Source organism: Gymnoscopelus braueri (genome assembly GCF_963280865.1).
Source record: "Gymnoscopelus braueri genome assembly, chromosome: 1".
NCBI classification, from domain to species: domain Eukaryota; kingdom Metazoa; phylum Chordata; class Actinopteri; order Myctophiformes; family Myctophidae; genus Gymnoscopelus; species Gymnoscopelus braueri.
The window spans coordinates 11,119,170-11,136,870 of record NC_137603.1 but is presented as its reverse complement, the minus strand read 5'-3'; the positions used below and the strand labels follow the sequence as shown (position 1 = coordinate 11,136,870).

The following is a 17,701-nucleotide window of genomic DNA, read 5'->3' as shown; positions in this document are numbered from 1 at the left end:
TAAACATTCCTCAAAAGTGTACTTAAGCACAGTACTTGAGTACATGTACTTAGTTACATTACACCACAGGCACAGGGTCAATAGTATACAGCTACTTCATTCCTATTGTGGGAATGATTTTTAGTTTATTGTAATACTGTTTTATCTTAATGTCATATAATGAATATACATATTTGCCATGTTTAATTTCTAGAACCACATCAGAACAGCAATACTATCAGTGAGTGACAATATCTAAAGAGTGTCGTCATTCCCTGTTGTAGCAGAGACATCTGAGGGAGAATCTGAGTACATCCACACATCAACCCTAGCTCACTTAAAGATCCCAGTTGTGGGTTCAAATCCACGCGGTACATCCAGCTTTGTCCAGAGTCTCTCTATACGAACATAATTGGTGTGTTCAGTAAAAAAGAAAAAGAACTGATGGTACAAGTGGGGTACTGCCCCCGTCGTTACGCGGGGGCTTCGGTGGCGATAGCCACCAATATTTTATCCAAAGCCACCAAGAAAAAAAAGGAAAAAAAGAAAAAAAAACATTTTTTTTTAATCATATCTATAACCCTAACCTAACCCTACCCCTAAAGCCGAAATAAAGTAACAAAAAACGGGTGGGAAAAGTACCCAAATCCGCTAAGCCCCCTACCTAGTAGAGACCTACTGTAGCAACGCGTCTGATAATAATAATAATGTAGTTCACACACCTTTGTGGTATTTGTCACTGGATATTTTTGAAAACAATTTCTGCATTTAACCCATCCTTAGTGACAGGAGCAGTGGACACTAGGGGGCAGTGTCTCGGGGAGCAGTGCGTGCGTGCGTGCGTGCGTGCGTGCGTGCGTGCGTGCGTGCGTGCGTGCGTGCGTGCGTGTGCGCCTGTGTTTGTGCGTGCATGCGTGCGTGTGTGTGTGTGTGTGTACTTATGTAACTAAAATGTATTGGCAGCCACAATGCTCAGACTGGTCTGGTGGGAGATTACTTTTAGCTATCATACGATCTCTTCAGTATCATTACGTCATCATTCTTAACTATAAAAGAAGGTTCTCAAACTCAGAATGCATTGACCTTTCTACTGGAGCTGAACATACACTCAACACACTCAGAAGTCCTTTGATCTGAACAACAAGCTACAACTCAAAGACTTCAAGATGATACTTGTTGTGGCAGTTCTGTTTCTGGCTGTAACAGTCCAGCTGTAACATGATGTCATACTGTATCGTAATATATATATATATATATATATTTTTATAAATAGGAGTTCTTAGTTACTGTATGATGTATGATATGAAATGTGAGCATAATCACAGTAATTATTAATCATGTCTTCCATCATATTCATAGTATTTTGGAGAGAAATGTAACAGACTCCGGTCACTTTCAGATTAAAGCACTGCAGAGGGGAGGTGTTGTGTGTCAGCTGATGCTCGTTGACGCTCGTTAATGTGACATGCATCAGAGCAATTAAATTAAAAAGTCCAGATGACAAAAATATGAGGTTTGTGGAATTTATAGTTATGCAGTGTTATATTATATTATATTTGTTATATTAGTGTCTATCTGTCCTCTGAAACAATGGGTTTATAGTTAGTGAGAACTTCACTTCTCCCTTAAGCTTGCACAAATGTATTTATTTGTGTGTACAAAGCACTTTGTAATTGTTTTTTAAAGTGCTTTATAAAGTTATTTTAAACTAAAGATGATGGCCAATGTTGATGATACATGAGAAAAGAACATTAATAATGTATCATATCGATATCATATGCCCAACATCATGTATCGTATCGTGACATCTTACATCTTGACACCCCTAACCCTCCCCATCAAATACAACAACATGACATTTAAAACTGATTATGTGACATGTCTCCTGATTTTCTCCTGGATTATGTATCAAACTCCCAAAACCTGGGAAGGACCCCCAGACCCCCCGCTTGGGGGGGGGGTGGTCAGTGCATGCCATCATACATAGTCTAGAAAGTGGGGTCCACGCGCATAGGGTGGATTCTTTCCGTCACTTGGTTTTTCTTCATCCTTGAAGTGTATATTTTAAGATTCTGTCAGGTATCAGGGTGAAATAATAATATAATATAAATAATAACCCTTTTTTACACATATCCTGAACCCAAACCTGAAAATGGAAGAAATAGAAGGACACAACTAGAGACAAATAAAACCCAAGGAATTAATTAAAGTGGTTATTATTAAAATTCAAGCACATCTTGACTCTAATTAGGCTACAGGACAAAAACAGCACCTAAAAAACGGAGCCAAAATTATCACCATGATGTACCAGACTGAAATAATGTCCCACTGGTTCATTTTTTAACCCTATGTTAACACTTATCCTTCCTAAACCCCAAAAGGGAAACATAGCAAATATTTGGAAGTATACAACATACAAATTAACAGAATTTCCATACAATTTGGACTCAAGGAATTCATAAAAATTGGTATTATTAAGATTCAAGCATATCTTGACACTATTTTAGGGCAAAAAGTGAAAGAAACTGAGCCAAGAATGTCTATATTTGTCATTTTACTAAATACTTGTGTGGGTCAGTCATTGATCATTCTAAATATGTTCCTCGTTGACTTACATTATACGGTGAAACAGCTCTCAAAGTCACTCTTTTAGCATGTAAACGAACGTAAACAAAGTTGATTCAGACAATATAGAGCATCACCAAACCCAGTACTGTTTGTTTTTTTAATAAAAAATGTTAACTTCCTGTTGATTTCGCTATTTGTATTAGGAAGAGAGGCCAAAAAAGGAGGTATACTATTTTTCCTGTTAGACAGACGACCCCCCCCCCCCCTTTTGTACTATAGCTTTATTATTATTTTTTCCCCTGCTTCTTGTATTTTTTGTTTGTACGTAGTGCTATCTTTTTCTGTATTTTTGTATTGATATTTGAACTGTGGTGCCACTATATATGACTATGAATTGAATACCAAGGACCTCATTGGAAACAAGACCGCAAAGACTTTTTTGAACAGACCTTTTAGACAAAGTATTTTAAATGTAACTGTGCTCTTTTACATTTTTGCCTAATAAAATATTCAACCAATCAATCAATCAATGACCTGCTACAACAATATCATGTGCCCAGCAGGACCCTAAGGTCAGCCGTCCAGAGTCTATTGGTCATTCGCTCCCGGTTGTTTTTAGGATTGATTTTAAAATTATTTTACTTGTTTAGCTCTCAATGGTCTGGCACCTTCCTACCTCTATGTCCTCCTCCCTAAATACGTTCCAAACCGCCCCCTCAGGTCTTCTAGTGCAGGCCTACTCGAAGTGCCTGAAATGTCATATAAAAAACACGGCGAAGCAGCATTCTGCTTCTACGGTCCGACGTCTTGGAATAAACTCCCATTACACATAAGACAGGCACCCTCTGTGGACAGTTTTAAAGCACAGCTCAAGACATATTCTTCACTCTTGCTTTTAGTTGATTTTTCCTCTTCTAAATCTCTGTGTTGTTATTCATGTCTTTACTGTTTTGCTCACTGCCTCACTGCCTGTTATGTATTGTTTTAGCCATTAATTTTATGCCACTGTTTTATTGTGTATTTTATACATTTTTATTTGTGTTTGTTTTTGTTTTGTTCTGTAAAGCACTTTGCGCTGCATTTGTGTCATGAAAGGTGCTATATAAATAAAGTTTATTATTATTATTCCTCGTACCAGGTTGGCGGCCATAGTTGAATGGTTAGAGAGCCCGCCTGGGAAGCCTAAGGTTCGAAGTGTCCCTGAACAAGACACTCAAGCCCTAACTGCTTCCCCCTCCACATTCCCCCACAAGATGAAGAAAGATAATAAAAAATAAAATAAAATGTATGGAATGTCCTTCCACAGGTCTTGAGAGCTGGAACGAAAAAAGGTCAGCCTCTGTGGAATTTTTTAGAGCCACTTACAAACATTACTGTTTAAACACGCATTTGTGGAATATCTTATATTTTCCCCCGCGGGACGAAAAAAGGTCAAGGTCAAAAACTAAAATGTATGGAATGCCCTTCTACAGGTCTTGAGAGCTGCAGCCTCTGGACATTTTTAAGAACTACTTGTGGAATGTCTTAGATTTGTTTGTGTGTGTTTTTGTTGTTTTGAATGTTTCATGCTGTGTTTTTATTTCTGTTGTATGTCAAGCACTTTGTGAGTTCTCTCTGTGAGAAGTGTTATATATACTGTACAAATATAATGTACTGTACATACTTACTTACTTCACCTCACCACACGTTCAGAAGAGTTGTTGAACATGTTTCACCAGGCAGGTCATTTCATTTGTTCATGAGGTAATCAAACGTGCACTGCACTGGCTATGACGACATTAGAGACTATGGATGATGATGGTGCTGTTGTTTCCCAAATGGAAGGAACGTTTTAAGCCTAGCCTGCTCTTAAACTAACAGTGTCTGCCTCCTGGACCAAACCTCGAAGATGGTTTCAACAGGAGAGCAGCCTGATAGTTGAAAGTTCTCTCTAGGTTGAGATTCTAGGAGCCACAAAGTAAGCCTTCATAGCCTACTGGGAATGCAGGGACGCAGACGTGTGCACTCACACTCACACACACGCACACGCACACACACACACACACACACACACACACACACACACACACACACACACGCAATCTTCAAATACACACTCCAAGGATTATGAGAAAATAGTCGTCAAGAAAACTATCAACAAGTATTTAGTAAAAAGACAAATAGGCTATAGATGTAATCTGAACATTGTTGGCTCCGTTTTTTTTTTAATGCCCAAAATAGAGTCAAGATATGCTTAAGAATACCAATTTTAATACATTCCTCGAGTCCAAATTGTATAGAATATGTGTTTTTTTGTATGTTGTATACTTCCAGATATTTGCTATGTTTCCCTTTTTGGGTGTAACATACTGTAGGGTTAAAAATTTACCCTGTGGGACATTATTTCAGTCTGGTACATGGCAGAATTTTAAATACACACGTCAAGGATTAAGAAAATGCAGTTGGTAAGAACTATTTAGTAAAAACAGAAATATATGATATGAACATTTTCAGCTCAGTTTTTTTTGGTGCTGTTTTTGTCCTGTAGCCTAATATAGAGTCAAGATGTGCTTGAATCTTAATAATAACCACTTTATTCCTTGGGTCCAAATTGTATGGGATTTATTTTATCTCCGGATATTTCCTTCAAAAGTTATGGGCGTGTGGCTCCTGGATTCTGACAGTCCAATGTTGGCAGCCCTGCAATTATGGCCTGATGATTCTGGTTTTACTTATGGATCTAGGCTGGCATCTATCCACAAGCTTCCTAGGGCGTTGTGGGCATCACTTCCTGTCGATTTGATCCAATGAAATCCAATGATATCCAAATCGACAGGAAGTGATGCCCACAACGCCCTAGGAAACTTGTGGATACACAACTGTCCATATAGGTCCAAATTAATCACATGCACAGCATTACTTCAAATGATTATGAATATCCAGTTATAAATTGGTCATTGTAACCTACCGGGTGTATGTAATTCTATGAGCAACAAAAACACACTTGAAAGAGGATATCTCTGTGTTGGAAATTGGGATAATGCATCTCTCCAATATGCCTAATGCCTTTATTTGAATTCTTTGTATCCTTTGAAATAGAGAGGGGTCATTGACCACTGTTCTGCTGTGATTAAAAGGTATATAAAAAACGGACTATTTTATCAATTCAAAATTGCATGACCCTCCCTTTGATTCAAAGTCAAATTAGCTGACCCTCCCTTGGACTAAAATTAGAAAGCCATGACCCTCCCCTATTTTCCTCCAGGGACCCCCTTCTGTAAATTTCGACTGGTCCCTAACGCTCTGGACCAGGGCTAGAGGAACGCAGGCTTTCTAAGGCCTAGAGGGGCGGATCCAAACCTAGCGCTGGAATCCAACGCAAGCTCCCTATTGCTTCACCAATCTATGTGCCAATCACACTGCTTCAGCCATTTAATGAGGGGACACGCATTACTCCCCTCCACTCACACATACAGTCAACACTCAGGAGGACTATGGAGTTACATTTGTGTCTTTATTAACCATACAAAATAAAAATAATTGAGAGAGAAAAAATATAAACAGAGAAAAAAATGTTTTTGAATGAAAACTAATTAAAACAGCAAGCAAAAAAATAATATTTGCAAGCAAAGAAAATTATATAGACACAAATTTTTTTTGAATGAAAACAAATTAAAACTGCAATAAAAAAAATATATTTGCAAGTGTAGCAGGATGGGCGTTGGCTCCCATTCTACCCACAGCCCATCCTCCGCCCACTCATCAGTGGGCTGATTGGCAACAGTATTAAAGCAATGCACCTCCAAACACATGTTAGCTGTCTGTCTCTCCACACTGGTCTGTTGCCTGCCTGTGTTCGCATCGCGCATTAGCGCAGGTATGTCTCTCCATCTTGCTGTTAATGCACTTTACTTTATGCTGCGTAGTACATGGTCTTGAACTTGACCATGACCGTTTGTGTCCTTTGTAGCCTCGGGGTGTCTACCCACCTCGTCGGCGTTTTGCGCCGGGCGTGCGTGTTACTTCACGCTGCACAACTGGTACGTTGGTGGTCCGTCCTCTCCACAGTATAACCAGTTAATTCTATGTCATAGCGGCACTATAATAATCATGGCCTTTACTATTGCTACAGTTATTCCTACCGGTGTCCGCCGCTGCAAGCGGGCCATCATGGCTTCCGCCTTTGCTGCATAGCGGTACGTTACTGTCTGTCTCTCTGCTCCTGAATGAACATGAACATTAGTATTATAAATTGGTAGAATGACACGGCCACTTATCGTTTCAGGCACTGTGATACCACCTGCTGCTTTGCAGGGTTTGAATTACCCACGTATTGAGAACCCTTTCACGCTGACTCTCTGAGGTTCCCCTCCCCCCGTTCCTAAACGGCCGTGGACAACGTGGCTCAGCCGAGCTCATGCCCTTTATATGGGTTAAAGTACTCTTCTCTGACGCATCGGTCCACACATTCAGGCTCACCGCCAGCCTTCTGGTTTATTTTGTTTATTGGTTATTATTTCGCATTATTGCTTATTTTGTTAATTGCTTATTATTGCTTATTTAGTGTTTTTGTTTGTTTTATTTTGGTGAGACTAGGCCTACAGACGCATCCTATTATAATAATTATATATAAGATATAATCTATAGATATATATATATATTATACATATTATCACCTAATACAAGTTAATATATCAGCTAACGCTATTTTTCCCTGCACTGCCTAAAGCCTTATTTTCCTGTCTTACAGGCCTGTGGCTGGGGACTCCTCGGTGTGAGAGAGAGCGGGTGACGGCTGCCCAGTGGGTTGTGGTAATTCCCCCCCCCCTTGTTGCTGTGCTTTGGTGTGAACTCATTTTAGTGTTGCTGTTGTGCCATATTGGGGTGCCCCTCCTCTGGGTCAGCCGGCCTGCTCATACTCCCCCTTAAAGGGATACTTCACTTTCACATAAAATAAACATTTAAAAAATATATTAAAAATAAATGAAAAAAGTAATGGAAAAATCACGGCCCCCTCACGCATTAGAGTGTCCTACTAATGTGTGAGGGGGGCCTTTATTTTGCCATAACTTCTTTCATTTTTTTTAAATATTTATTTTTAATGTTTATTTTATGTGAAAGTGAAGTATCCCTTTAAACCCCCAGCCCTGGCCCTATAGGCAAATAGGTTTTTTATCATTAAGTGCATTGCCTGTTTTTAGCTTATTAAATGTGGTGTTACTTTTATTATTGCTGAGATTACCCTGTTAGTATTATCATTACAATAAAGCTTTTTGTACTTTGTCCTAACCACTGTTTCTGCCTTTTATAATTATTGTACGACGAACTTGTGTGAGGAGTAATATATGTTCAGGTGGTTGGTTTACATATAATAATAATAAGAATAATAATATTTCCTGGGGTGCAACTCCCCAGGTGGCGTAGTTGGCTATATTATATATTAATGCATACCGCCCTGCTACACAAGCAAAAAGAAAAATTATTTGAGATCAAAACTTTTAAAACTCAGGAGTAAAAAAATAAGGAAACACTTTTTAAACTACATAAAACAAAATACTAAAATGTATGTGTAATGCGTTATGCTAATAAAAATTTGAATGTTTTTGTTTTACTCTTTGCGAATGAAAGTTCTCTCTCTCAAAACTCTGTCTCTTTGGTCTTGATTTTTTTTTCTCTTTGGATTTTTTTTTGTGTGAGGGGTTAAAGTTCAGAGGGCGGGTCCTACGCTGATAGATGTAAGATTTGTAAATATGTAGATAACTTGTCTGGCCTTCTGTTGCTCTCTTGTTTTGATCTCCTTCCCACTTTCCCCCCACCCCTCTCTTCTTTCTATGGAAATTAACGTTGCGATGGGAACGATGTACAAAAACGAATTTCACCCACTTTTTTTACCTTGTAAACCTGTGATGCGACAATAAAACTGATTCTGACACCTCTCCATTGGTCACTCAGAGTCTGAGTGACAGCTTGACAACTTCCTGAATCCTGCCCCCCATGTATATTATGTAGCTACTCCAGTTACCATGTCAATCATCTATAAAGCTATATGCTCTTATTGTGATGTTCTGCAATTATTTTAGCGTTGTGTGATGCAACTAGTATCATTGAGTGAATTAAATGTGCAGCTCAGTGTGCTAGGCTTTCAACTACTCCAAACAAATACATTCTGACGTTTGCGTAACTGTTTATATATTGACTTAATTGTTGTTCTGCCAAATGAGTATGAAACTTAAGCCAGGGGTCTTCAACACTTTTCAGGCCAAGGACCCCCTAGCTCAGAGAGGGATGAAGCAGGGCCCCCAATACATACTGAATAAAATTAAGATGAAACTTTTTCATATTTCATAAATGGCTTCATAGACTTGTTTAACAGACACTGTCATGTTGGATTCATGTTATTTTCAGACTTCAGCCCTCAAATACTTAGTAAACTTGTCCTTTCACTCTGTATTTGGTCTGCTCTTTTTTCCCACTAGTCTACACCAAACATCTTTCCCAAAAATAGCAAATCTACAAGCTCGCAGTGCAAGGCGCTGTGAGCTTGTAGATCTGCAATTTTTGTCTAAAGTTCTCTTCAGTGTAGGGAGGGATGCTAGGGTTTAAGTGGTTAATGTAAAAAACTAAAACAAAAAAACATACATTTGGCAGTCCCCCTGTCGTAACTCTGAGGACCGCCTAGTGGTTACGGTGACGAACGCCCTGTTGAAGACCCCTGACTTAAGCATTCGTAAGCCTAAACTCACCCTATTTTGTCTCACCACACCGACGTGCTACTGTACACCGTACAGTAAAAGGGGAAACCACACCAATGTCCTAATTGCCAGAAATGATAGTACCCAAGAAAAGTGTTTCTTAATCAAAAATCAAAGCAGCCTAATCAAAAATATGAAAACAACACGGTACACATTTGGGCTCCTACAGCCTGTAGCCATGTATTATGGCCTCAATGACAATAACTTCTCCTTGTCTCCCTGGCAGAATGCAGAACCAACCATACAGGCCCAGGTAAGGATAATTTGTTCACATTCATAATACATTTGGTCACCATGTGGTCATTGCGGGACAAAATATTAAGTTGTTTTCCAGTGTTGTCCTGCGTGTGTGTGACTTGAACAATAAGAACAAATGAATGTTAAAGCCAATCGATAAATGCAGAGTGGCGACAGTCCCTTTGAATGAGTGCATCTGCCAATTGTAAAAAAGTAGCATTGTTCTTCATAAATAGCAAATATTATTTAATGAAGACGGAATGCACTTGCCCATCGGGCAACCTGAAGGTATACTCCATTTGCCCGAACGTTTTATTTACTTGCCACGGGCAGTCGGGCAACCGTTAGTGTCAACCCCTGCTTGTGTTTATTACTGCGAATTACTCTTAAGAGCGTCTGCTTAATGCCTAAATTGTAATTGTACAGTTTACGTTTTAAAAACGCTGTCATAAACTTTGATCTCTGTTATTCTTTTCCTTTTGTAAGGGCTCTTGTCCTACACATGCGCACCAAACACATACCAATGCTGCAACAGCTTCATGAATGCCTTGAGGTTTACGACCTCATCAAGAGATCAAGCCAATGTCAAGAAGAGCCAATTGCAGTATGTTTGTTGTTGGGGAAGATGACACGGTTTGTTCAAGTGGATATTTTTTGTCTCCGCCAGGCCGAAAGGCATGTGTGTGCGTGCGTGCATGTGTGGTTCCGTCTGTGGACAGCTAATCTCTGGCACCGTTGGCTGGATCGCAGCCAACTGTGCACGCACACTCCCTGGATGGCAGAGCCGAACATCTTGCCCCAATTTTTTCACATGGGCCTCCTACAGTGTTTATATTACTCCTCCAAATTTTGTCCAAACATCATGCAAATCGGTACACATTATCTCTATAGTCAAGTGATCAAGGCGGCTCCATCCGATTTTTCATATTCCATCCTGATTGGCGCATTACCAACATTGCTGGCCCACAATAACCTACCTGACCTGGTGGAGACCTGTGCTCCGAAGAGCCCTTTTTCTAGTCTTGTATTATTTTTAATGCCATAACATTTCCTCAAGTGCCAAGTGGTATTTTCATTGTTGGATCAAACTGTTGGGCTGTAATACTCTTTTTTTTCTTCTTAGGTGGACGTGCATTGTGTCACACCTGGCCCCAGAAATGCGTCCACAAGGCTCGACAAATCATGTGGAGGAGTCCAAGATCTTGGATCACTTCCAATATCTTTTACTTGAGGGTAGGTAAAACCTTCCATAAGACATTTTGATATTGGCTTAGGAGATCCTACACCAGTGGTTCCCAAACTTCTTGGGCTCAGGTCACCCCTGTAAATAACTTTTTCATCCACGGCACCCCTGAATTACATTGTTACTTTACAGCACCTTACATTTATGTCGCATTATGGTATGTATTATGTAAATCCTCCCCCCTAAGTTACAGTATGTCACGAGGAAAACTGAGAGAATATCTGTTTCCATTATAGGACAGATTGAAAATAACATTATACTTGACGTTTAACCACTTGAACCCCAGCATTCCTATTCTGAGGGGAACATTCACCAAAAATAGCAGATCTACAAGCTCACAACGTGTTGTGAGCTTGTAGATCTGCTAATTTTGGTGAAGAGATTACGCACCAAGTACGGTGCACCTCAAGTCTGTTGCACCTCAAGTCCGTTTTATTAAGTGTAGATGTTCTAAGTGTAAAACTGAAGTGATATTGATACATTCCACAACATTATCAAAGTATTGTGCGGCACCCCTGGACTTGCGTCACGGCACCCACTTTGAGAAACCCTTTCCTACACTCATACAGCACATAATATACCCAGATTTTAACCGATTTTAGAATCAGAATAATCTTTGTCACAATCATCTTTATTGTCACATCACAGGTTTACAGTTGTAAAACAGTGGGTGAAATTTGTTTTTGTTTTTCATAAAGGAAAAAAGAACTAACCGGGTACAGGGCAAGCAATGTTCTCAAGTGATCGTAGTGTATCCTGTCAGTAGCACAACACAATTTCATTATCTGGATATCGGACTGTCAGACAAATAATACAGTTTCCGTTCATAATCATATTTGGTCCGCTGTGTATTTCATTGGTGATTCTTTTGAATGAGGCCATATTGCTCTCTTTACGTTCATTGGTATATTTCTTTAAGCTTTGAAACTTGTTACTTCAGATGTTGATTCTGATCTTTTGTCCTTTCTAAGATGTACAACCAGAAGATGCGGCTGAAGGAGAGAGGCGCTCTGTGCCCATGGTGATGGCATGCAGTGGCTGACTGGGCAGGGACACAGGCATTTGCTGGTGTCGGAGAGAAATACATTCTAAATAGGCCAGGCCACACTGTTTGTTATCCCATTGTTAGTGCTTGTAACACTTCCAACAGCCCACCTTGAAGATTATGAGTCTTTTAAGACCAACTGCTTTTGGACATTAACGGTGCAAGCTTTGACAGAGTGTAACTTGTAAATAACTGTACATTGTCATTTTCTTACTCCAGTCCATTTTTACTTGTGTTAAGGATACAAACTTAAAGGTAAACTTGGCCGATTATGAACCTAAATTGCACTGTGAGGATATCATATATTTGGATAACATGACAGCAGGAGGGGGTACATTGTTTAAAATGTCAGCTGTGATGTAGAAATGAAATACTGTACAAAGAAGCAAAGAACACCCTCTTCATTTTTAAAGTGTTCCAGGTCCAATTTTGTCTGCTCATTCATTTATGTCATCACTTCCAATTTCACTTCTGTATCTTGACTGAGGTCTCTATCCTGATTGGATAAAATTGGCATCCCAACCTGAGAATGCATTTTCTGTTAGAGAGCTGGAGAAACATGTTACTGAACACTCTATAGCAATGAGTACTATCAGAATTTAGAGCTATTTAACACTTATTTTAACAAAAGAAAAAAAGAAAACCCTCCCTAACTTTTGATGTTTGCACCTTTTAAGGGTACTGGCAGTGTAACACTGGCAGTGTAACTGTTTAAAAAATTTTTTTTCTTTAAAATCTGTCACAGTGTTTAAAGTTTATGTGAACCCAAGTACGGTAACAAGTTCTACAACAGCTTCTACCATATTCACACATGGATTTGGGGAAATAAACTCAGACCATTTGCAAATCGGTGTTAATGGTCAATGTTAGTGTGTATGGATGTTAGGCTTAGTATACGATGGCATACGATAGAGCCCACATTTTGGTTAAAATGTCTTTAAATAAACAGTTCACTGAAAATGCAGTTGTATGAATACATTGTGAATTGTTATATCTGTTAATTTGACCTTCAAATGCAGTTTATGCTAATTATAGGAAAGTCAATGCTGGATAAATGGATTTCTGCTCAACTTAGGCCTTGTCTGTATACTGAAATGCTGGTCGAGAATGCAAAAACAAAAAGTGCTTCTGCATACTAAGTTAGAACTGCATTTGTTAGCATTTAAGGTATTGTTGGCAGGTTGAAAATATGCATGTGGCATTTAAAGCTATACAGTCCTAAATAGCTGTACTATTACCTTTTTAATTCAATGGGGCAAATTAAATCCAATCCAAGTCTACCACCAGCTTTCTCTAGGGAGGCTATGAGTTTCAGTGAGTGAGTCAGTAGTCTCTTAATCTCTCAAGAACAGCTTCTGCACTGCGTTGGAATCTGTCGGGGAGGTTCGTCATAACATGTGCGCATGGGCGTGCCTTCAGATCAGGAAGCAGGCCGCGCTTTACCCAATCAAATGTAGTGGGCGGGATTCACGTGTCCGTCGATCCTTCCCCCCTCGAAACAAACCGAAACTAATTTAACAATAGCGTCCGCGGAGCAGACAAAACCACGGAAAGATATTCACATTTTAACTTACTCTTTCATCATAGAAACAAGTGGGCTTATAACCAATACGATCCATGTTCTCTGGGAGAAGTGGTGTTAGTGTTCCGTGTAGAAATATTGTTAGTGGGAATGAAAACATAGTCGCACCAACCGGAAGTGATGCGCTGAAGGCATACAACAAACACCGGTTTCCTTGCGCTGTGGCGTTACGTTTTCTTCCGCCCAGAGCCAACAGACATAGAACAAACAGCAGAGGGCGCTGTTTTTCATTTTCAGTTGGCGATGGGTTCCCAGATTGGTAGTCTCTTGATGGGTATGTGGGGGTCCCTCACCTCTATTCTTGTGATGCTGCTACGCTGCCAGCGTAATTCCATAGCCTCACAGAAAACTATACCTTACCTTAACCTGACACTAACTAACCTATCATAAAAAAGTGACCCACAGTGGATTCGAACCCTCAAGCCTTGGATGATGGATCATAAAGTAAGCGCACTATCTACACAGTAGGCCAGTCACTTCAGCCTTGCCTTAATTAGAATAACAAATATAACATAAAATAATGTGGCTTTATTTGATAACTTCAAGGGTTCCCAAACGTTTCTGGCTGTGACTCCCTAAATTAATCATAATTATTTGAACTCGGGACCCCACAAAATAATCAGACTTGAACTGGGGACCACCCACCCTGAACAAGCACTTGAAATTGTAGGCATTACATTTAGTTTGACTCGGTTCCACAGATGAATATTGTGAAAATAGCCTTAAAAAGGACTAAAAGTCATTAAATTGTCACTTTAGAAATGTGTTATCCTGTATACACTTATACTGTATAGGTTGGTTTGTTTACTGTTGAGAGAGAAAACAATGTTGCCCATTAAGCTAATCTGGGGACCCCCTCTGAGGGTCCCAATGCCAAGTTTGGGAACCACTGGCCTATTATAACAATAACAATAACAATAACAATACAACAATTTTAAATACAGATCACAAACTGTAAGTAGAACAGAAACCTAACATTAGGGAATCATCTGAATTGCTAATAGCCTAAAATGCTCAATATTGTAACGAATAGTGTAGCGCCCAGAGCTGGGATGGAGCTTTGACCTCAGTCCCAGAGGACCACAATGGAAACAAGCCTTTTTGTGTTATCCTTATAACAATCATTGTAAAATCGTACCTCTGTATCCTACTGTTAATAAAGTATTCCATCAATCTGTTTACTCGAACTGTTTACTGTACATATATATATTTTTTTGTAATGATGTTTTGCATAGTAGTATCTGTCTGTCATTAAACGTCTCTATGAATTGAGTACAAAGGACCACAATGGAAACAAGTCATAGGCTTTCTTGGGTTTTAAATTATCTTAGCTGACCTTATATTGAACTGTACTTTCATGTTTGTTTGTTTTTTTTGCAAACTGCTAATAATTCAGTCCATCAAAAAACAGTGCTGGTCGTAACTCACCTCCATCCCCGCATTCAACAAGCTACATAAGGAAGGGGGGGGGGGCTGTCACTCAGACTCCGAGTGACCAATGGAGAGGTGTCTTACATCTATCAGCGTAGGACCCGCCTTCTGAACTTTAACCCCTCACACAAAAAAAAACAAAAGAGAGAAAAAAAATCAAGACCAGAGAGACAGAGTTTTGAGAGAGGAGAACTTTCATTCGCAAAGAGTAAAAAAGAAAACATTCAAATCATTTTTATTAGCATAACACATTTTATTACGCATACATTTTACTAAGTATTTTGTTTTATGTAGTTTTTTTACTCTTGAGTTGTAAAAGTTTTGTTCTCGATTTTTTTCTTCTTTTCTTTCAAATCTTATTTTTTTGCTTGCAAATATATTTTTTCGATTACTTTTTTAATTAATTTTATTAAATCTTTTTATTGTATTTAATTTTTTTCATTTTCCCAAAAAAATATTAAAAATAAATGAAAAAAGTTATCGAAAAAACACGGCCCCCTCGCGTATTAGGAGGGCAGGGTGAGTCACCAGAACCAAGGACGGGTGTTTTTGATGAATCTAACATGTTAAAAATGGAGTTTGAAGTTATAATGGGTTTGTATAGGAAGGGGGCGTGTCTGATAAAAATGAATATCAAATTTATAAATACTGAATCAAGCAACTTAAAAACAGTCTGGGGGGCTCACAAAAGCCTGAGTAGACGATAAAATTACCAAAACAAAAATTGAAAGTGAAATATCCCTTTAAGTAGGCCTATTGCAAAAGAGAAATTAGAAGTTCACCCTTCCGGACGCAGGGACCATTACGTGGTGACGCGTTGCCTGTGGGAGTGACCTATTTGACGGCATGATAGTGTATTTTACCTCTGAAGGGAGCTGAGCTTGACATAGTCAGACTGGCTCCCCCTGGCGGTCAAAATATGCCGCCAGTCTCATTAATAATGACATTTGATTTCAGGTCTTTTGACATTATTTTCTTGCATGATGACAGAGTCGCTTTCTTCTAACAGTTCTTAGTTTAATGAGGCTAACTTGGTAGTATATTTTAAGTGCTAGTATGTTAAGTATGTTTGATTAACATTGTTTGTCTGTTGTATTAACGATTAATCTTTTTATTTCATAGATAACCTACACAACTGAGGCTTAACGATTGTCAGTATGGCTTGAGTGTCTTGTGCCAGCTTAACGAGGACAGTTCCTGTCTGGAAGAAGTAATGTATCAACCAGACTTTAAAATTGTTACGAAATTAGAATATTTGATTTATATTGAAAAAGTTAATAGAGGGGCTTAGTGTAGTCCCAGACGAGTGTCTTAATTCTAGAAAGAAGAACCTTTGATTCTTGATTTTAACCACTATGTTTGGAAGAATTTATTGATGAGATTATAAGTTCAAAGCTCCTACCCTTGGCGATAAAGCCTAATACCTTTTGTTTACATTTGCTACAGCTTCTAACAGAAATCATGATAATACATGTAGCCTATAAGTATGAAATAATGGTTAAAGTGGTTGAAATCTAAAGTGAAACAGATGCTTTTCCTGGTTTCAATGGGTTAAATATGTCTCCTGTATACAGTACGTTGCGTGGCTTCGTGGCGTTCATGGCTTTACATCGACGGACGCGCTGCGGCGCTCAGGTCTCAGTGGAGACCGATTATCACGTTCACATCCAATTATAAGATGCTGGGCTGAGACGCTCTGTATGGAGGAGAAATAGAAAGGTCCCAACAAGCTGCGTACTGCATTATGATGATCTACAACCACCCTTATTCCATTAACCGTTCCATTGTGTTCGGGTCATTTTTGACCCGTTTTCAAGTTCTTTATTGGAACAAGGCTCGATGATATCCTCAGAAACAGCTATTTTAACGCAACAACATTTATTATCACCATTTTAGTTTGATCTCTATAGAAAAAAGTGACATCTGTGGTGTTAAGGGTCAAATATAACCCAGCAGAGAAGTGTGGCTAAATTTTTACCTTCTTTCCTGACATAAATGTATAAGGGTCAATTTTGACCCATAACACCGCAGATGTCACTATTGTTAATATTAAGTTAAAAAACTAAAACAACTAATTAATTTTTGGAAGTGTGCTAATATTAGTCTATTATAGCCAGATAACATCATTATTCATTGTCTTCATTATGGGAATTGTGTAGAGTGAATTTTAACATTTGTATAATTGATCGAGCTGAATTGAAGGATGAAACCCTAACCCAAAATAATATTTTAAATAGTGTTTACATGGATATAAATGCATAACAAGTTAGCTATTAGGTGGGGGGGAAATATGTATGGTATGTATGTACGTACGTACGAGTGCGCACGTGTGCGTGCGTGCGTGCGTGCGTGCGTGCGTGCGTGCACCCATTGCCACCCATTGCCAATTGCCTATGTAATCCTGGGCGCTACTCTCCTTCTGCCAGCCTAGAACTGAGCTCATGCCTCCTTCAATGCATGAGCAGTGTGCAGGGGGAGGCAGTATAGAGACCAGGATTACTGCATGTTTTTGTGAGGGTACCTACCCTAGGGAGAAATGTACTTGGAAACTTCAAGCTACGTGGTAAAAAAAATTGTTCAACTCTTATTTTCCTGTATCTGTCCTGTGTCTCCTTTACCGCTGTGCAACTGTCATTGAAAACTGAATTTTGCCAGCGGGATAAACAAAGGCCTATCTAAACAGTCCAATAAATTAATTCCACTGAGCCATAGTTTCAAGGTTTAATTGCAAATTGTATTGATTTCAACTGTCATTGCCTTTAGCTTTTTGTAGTTTTTTGGTCTTATGGTTGTATTTTTTTATTAATTCAGTTTTAGCCGCATTGTCAATTCACTTTCTCATTTAATTATGCTACTTTATTTGAATTGTGATTTAATTGAAACCA

General features: G+C 39.0%; 1 protein-coding gene across 1 annotated transcript in view; it reads left to right on the top strand.

The window, feature by feature from the left end:
- LOC308084293 (tyrosyl-DNA phosphodiesterase 1-like) overlaps window positions 1-17,701 on the top strand; it is a 142,214-nt gene that overhangs the window by 64,095 nt on the left and 60,418 nt on the right. The gene's annotated exons all lie outside the window — the stretch shown is intronic.